Here is a 6,028-nt window from a genome sequence, read left to right on the forward strand (position 1 = left end):
CCGTTTGTGTTTCATCTATCTGTGACCTGGAAGCCCCTCCCCGCTTCCTGCCTTTGCTTCAAGTTGTCCTGCCTTTCCAGACCGAACCAATGTACTTCTTACACATATTGATTGATGTCTCCTGTCTCCCTATAATGTATAAAACCAAGCTGTGCCCTGACCACCTAGGGCACAGGTCGTCAGGACTTCCTGAGGCTGTGTCCTCAACCTTGGCAAAATAAACTCTCTAAATTAACTGAGACCTGTCCCAGATTTTCTGGGTTCACAGTAGCTTTGCAGATTTTCTCCTTACTTGTTATATGTGTATGTAAAAAGTAAAGTAAAGGTTTCTCTTCAAAGAGACTCTCCTCCCTGACTAATTAGGAATATAGTAACTTCTCTTAGAAGCAAAATTTATTCAAAGACCTGTGCTAATATTCTTAAATATCCGCTAGCCTTAACGAAAAAAATCAATGTACTTTATGTTCTCAGCTCCCACAATTTAGCCTCAATATTTGCCCTGGCATGCTTATACTGGTCCAAGCAAGCATTAGGTCATAGCCTGTTCCTCTTTCGTATTTGGCGGTGCTTTTACCTTTCTCAGCATTCCCCAAATTACTTCCTCCTTCCTTTGTTCTTCTCTGCCTTTGCCTCTTTTAGAAAGTTGTAAGTTGCTAGCCAATTGGGACAAATAGAGAACGTGAGGTCTCATTCCAGCCAGTGGAAACCGGACATAGCAGTAGAGTGGATGCGTCAGGTTATAAATGACCCTTTATTCGGTGTGCTTTCATGGCAAAACTGCTGGCAAGTGTACCCTTTCTGCAGAAAGTAAAAATGGCCTTGCTGAGGAAATTAAATTTATGTTCAAGTGCTATTTCTTTACGGCACTGGGGAACAAGCATTTTATTACTAAATAAGCATTTCAAACAGTATGTATTCATTTGTATATTATAAAAATATTCTTTTCTCTCCTTCCCACTCTTATTTTATATCTACATTGTTGGAGGTTTACTTTATAATTTAGTGTTCAGGTAACAAAATATTCACTGGGGCCCAGTGCATTGGCACGCCCTGTAATCCCATCACTTTGGAAGGCCAAGATGGGCAGATTGCTTGAGCCCCTGAGTTTGAGACCAGCCTGGGCAACATGGCAAAACCCTGTTTCAACAAAAAGTACAAAAATTAGCCAGGCATGGTGGTGCACACCTGTAGTCCCAGCTACTCAGGAGGCTGAGGTGGGAGGATTGATTGAGCCTAAGAGGTCAAAGCTGCAGTGAGCCATGATTGCACCACTGCACTCCAGCCTGGATGACAAGACCCTATCTCAAAAACAAACAAAAATTCATTGGGACTGTGACTGAACTTGAGAATTATTACTATTGGGATTGTGTGTTTCCTTATTTTGAGGAAATGGTGAACACGTGTTCATTTTTACAAAGGGAAGCTGTATTATGTTAGGTGAAAACATAGAGGTGTTTTGTTTTCACGAAGGAGTTCAGATGTTTGTAAAAGGGTGCATATGGAAGCGAAGAAGCCAAAGAGATGGACAGTGCCCCTTTTTCAACTGATCGCTTCTCAGTTCTCTTTGTTGTTCTGCTTTGTGATACTGTGGAACTGGATCCTATACATGTTGACCTCTGTCAGCCAGCACTGTGTACAGCTTTGTCAATAGAGAGTGCCATAGGGACTCTGCAGGTGCAAGAGGCTTCTTTTTCCAGTTCCAGTGTTATTCTTTCCCACTTGCTCCTATGGCACATCTATGCATGGATGGCATGCATATAGGATGACCAGGGACATTCATACTCTTGCAAGTTTGGCTGGCACACTGGTGAGAGACTTATGGTTCCCTGCTCACCAGCCTCAGCCCACCAGCTGATAAACAGCTCTGGCCTGGGACAACTCAACAAACTTCTCCTCTATCTACTGGGCAACAGGCACACTCCTACCAGCCACAAGGTGTGAGACTTGGCCTACCTTCCAAGTTTGTTCTTTTCTTGGTCACTCTCCCCGACTCTTAGGTTATTCTTCAGAGTTCTCTTTTATCTCCTCCCAGTCCCAGTTGCTAGTTCCTTATTACTAGTTGATAACTCTTTATATTACATTTTTTCTCCTTACATTTTTCTATATTACATTTTTCTCTTTAAATTTCTGATGATATTTCTCTCTCCTGATTGCAGCCTGACTGATACAAAAATGATATTGATTTTGAGTATTTCACAGGGTTATTATGATGTTAAATAAGCTAATGCACAGAGAAGCACTTAGAAATTTTTTAAGAATTTGGTAAATAATTGTATAAATGGTCTCAATGTATCATCCTTCTTTTATTCATGCTACTTTATAGTATGAATCACTGATGCTAGGATTGGTCGTAACATTTGTTTTGGCCAATGGGACATCTACACACATGATATAAGTAGAAGTTTGGTAAGCATTTGTATATTGACGTGTGCCCCTGAACACTGCCCTGACATTGCCATGTGAAGAGGAATAGTCTAGCCTCCTTGAGGATGGACAACCACATGCTGAGCGAAGCCCAGCCCTAACCTGGTATACCAGTGGGGTGCAGCTTCACGGGTAAGCCCAAGCAAGGCCAACAGAAGACTCACTCATTTAGCCCACAGAATCACAGAAAGAAAACATCATTGTTATTTTAAGACCCTACGTTTAGGGGTGATTGTTGCATGGCAATACATTACGCATGCAAATATAACTGAAACACTAACTGAAAAGATATATAAGTTAAAATATTGGTAAAACCTTTTTCTGTGGTAAGTGACTGAAATCTAACTTAAGCTAGTGTAAGCACAAAATAATATGTATTGGTTTACATAGTTGAAAGTCTAGGAGTTGGTTAAGCACACAGTTAGATCCGTATGCTCAGGCTACATCCTCAGGGGTCAGCCGTCTTACCTTCGTTTCCTGATCTTCTTTCTTTTATCCTCAGGCAGGCTTTGCCTTCATGGTGATAAGAGGGATTCCAGAGTCTCTTATGTCCTCAAAGCTTCAAGCTCAGTCAAAGAACCTCGATGGTTTCCACAAAAAATCTTGGGCCTTGGATCAACTGCCCACCCTTGAACCAATCCCTGTGGCCCCAGGCTGATTGGCAGACCTGAATCACCTATCCCATGCCCAGAACTTTGGCTTGACCAGGCTCATCCAAAACAAGGGAACCCAGAGTGTTTCCCCAAAGAAAATCAGGGGGCTATTACTGGGAAAAAGAATTCCACCACAAGTAGCAAAAATACTGTTCTCAATAAAACATCACCTGATACTTTGGTTCATTGAAGATATATTACTTTGGTCTTTCTTGGTTGGGAATCATTTGGATACCAAGAATATAAATACTCTTGACTTAAGAAATGAGAAAGTTTATCAGAAGCATGCAGGATACTCCTGAATCCACAGGCAATGTGGCTAGGTGTCATGAAGAATTATATCCAAGAACTAGAAAGTCATAAGAGAGTCTTTTTTTTTTTTTTCTCTCTCTCCCCTTCCACAATTACATGGTCTTTTATCTCTGCTTTTCATTGATATTAATTTTTAACTCTCTAATTTCTATGGGGAACCCATTCTGCGAGGTTTGGTTAAAGCTAACCCAACTTCCTGCCACAGGGGCAGGCTCATCTCCCAGACCAGCCAATCAGAGTATGTTATCTCTCAGACTAGCCAATCAGGGTATATCATCTCCCTGGCCACAGTGATGAATCTAGCTTGATCATGTGATCCAAGCTAGGTCAATTGGAGTCCTCCGGGGACCTTTCTGCCATAGTGATCCTGAGTCCTTTTTCCTCAGGGGTTCCTAAGTTAATTCGATGTGTATTGAATTTCATGGCCATCATGCTTGGCATATGGAAGAGAGCTTGCTTGCGAGCAGAGAGAAGAAAAACAATCTAATGATAGAATTTGAGATCTCAGATCCAACCATGACCTGAAGCCTTAAGTGTTTTAATTGCTTGAGCCCTGGGGTGGGGCTTCAACTTGGCCTAACTTCTCAGAGTCGGCCTAACTTTGCTCAGTTGCTCTAAGGTTGTACTATTTCTCTTGGGAGCAAAAATTCCCAAAGGAAAGAGAATTTATGAGGAGTAACTGTGGAGGAGTTAATTTTTTTTAAAATGTCCTAAAAAAAAGTGTAAAAATATTTCTTTAGCGGAGAAAGTCTCTTTCCTTTCCACCTGGCGGCAGCCATCCATTAAACCAAGGTGGATGCATGCAAGCACATCCGGGAGCTATGGAGGAAGAAGCAGTGTGATGTCATGCACTTTCTTTTGAGGGTCCACTGCTGGCAGTACTGCCAGCTCTCTGCTGTCCACAGGGCTCACCGCCCCACCAGGCTCCACCGCAGCAGGCCTCATAAAGCTGGCTGACTGGGCTACAAGGCCAAGCAAGGTTATGTTATATGTAGGATTCGTGTGCGCCGTGGTGGCCAAAAACGCCCAGTTCCAAGGGTGCAACTTACAACAAGCCTGTCCGTCATGGTGTTAACCAGCTAAAGTTTGTCCAAAACCTTCAGTCTGTTGCAGAGGAGTGAGCTGGATGCCACTGTGGGGCTCTAAGAGTCCTGAATTCTTACTGGGTTGGTGAAGATTCCACATACAAATTTTCTGAGGTTATCCTCATTGATCCATTCCATAAAGCCATCAGAAGAAATCCTGACACCCAGTGGATCACCCAACCAGTCCACAAGCACAGGGAGATGTGTGGGCTGACATCTGCAGGCCGAAAGAGCCGTGGCCTTGGAAAGGGCCATAAGTTCCACCACACTGTTGGTGGTTCTCGCCGTGCAGCGTGGAGAACACACAATACTCTCCAGCTCCACTGTTACTGCTGATATAAGTAAAGTTTGTAAAATTCCTTCCTAATACACAATTTAGGACAGTTCAAAAAAAATATTTCTTTAAAGAGGCCCTACTCTTTAAAAAGAACTCCAATGGAAAGTTCCTCTTACATTCCAGTTGTATTAGTTTCCTATTGCTGCTATAATCAAAATGCAACAAAGTTAGTGACTTGAAACAGCACAACTTTGTTCTCATACAGAGGTCAGAAGTTACCAGTGGGTTGGCAGAACTGTGTTCCTGCTGGAGGCTCTAGGTGAGAATTGGCTTCCTTGGTTTTTCCAGCTACCAAAAGCTGTCCCCATGCCTTGGTTCAGGGCCCCCTTCCAGAAGTGGCATCACCCCAACCCCTGCTTTCATCATCACATCTTCTTTTCTGATATTGAGCTTCCTTCTTACCTAGTATAAGGACCCATTTGACTACATTGGGCCCGCCCAGGATAATCTCCCCATTGCAAACCCCTTAATTTAGCCATATCTGCAAAGAGCCTTTGCCATGTAAGATGACAAATTCACGGGTTTCAGGGATTAGGATGTGGACATCTTAGGGGAGGGCATTATTTAGCCTACCCCACTGGTGGACTTATTTATTTATTTATTTAAAAAAATCTGTGTTACCCCCAAAATGTTGTAATAAGAATAATGAGAAATTTGAAGTCACCCTTTTAGAGGAAATGTTTGTCTTCTAAGTTAAAGTGTATAATTCAAATAATCTGTCAGTCTGCTTTATTCTGGGTGAGGAAAGACACTGGAATTTCAAGCATATTTAATTCCTTTGTAAAGATGATACTGCTACTTTTCTTAAAATATGCTCATTTTAATTTGTATTTGTGCAGAAAAGTAAAATGCAGACAGGGACAAGAAAAGATAGAAATACTTGAGCAAAATGTAGAATACAAAGGGCAAAAATCCACAAGCAACTTCTTAGCACTGCTTCAGAAAGGGAGGGGGAGAAAAAGAGAAACAGCAAAGACATACCACAAATATTTGCCATTCTCATAAAATGGAACTTGAGTGGAAAGTATAACCTCTGACTTGGTGGATGGAGAGGGCCAGAGAAAGCTTCTTTTTTCTTTTATCTGACCACATTTCAAACAATACCAGGCAATAATTGTCTCTTAGAGTAAATGGCAAAGGGAATTGATTTTTAAATTACTTTTAAATCATAAAATCCCACAATTGTAACTGCATTTTGGGTAGTCATCTGACAGTAT

At 41.8% G+C, this 6,028-nt stretch overlaps 1 pseudogene; it reads left to right on the forward strand.

Annotated features, from left to right (window-relative positions):
* The first annotated feature begins 1,762 nt into the window (after positions 1-1,762).
* LOC100460636 (large ribosomal subunit protein eL15-like) lies at positions 1,763-4,810 on the forward strand (annotated as a pseudogene).
* The last annotated feature ends 1,218 nt before the right edge of the window (positions 4,811-6,028 follow it).

This window comes from Pongo abelii, chromosome 8 (genome assembly GCF_028885655.2).
Source record: "Pongo abelii isolate AG06213 chromosome 8, NHGRI_mPonAbe1-v2.0_pri, whole genome shotgun sequence".
Classification (NCBI taxonomy): Eukaryota; Metazoa; Chordata; class Mammalia; order Primates; family Hominidae; genus Pongo; species Pongo abelii.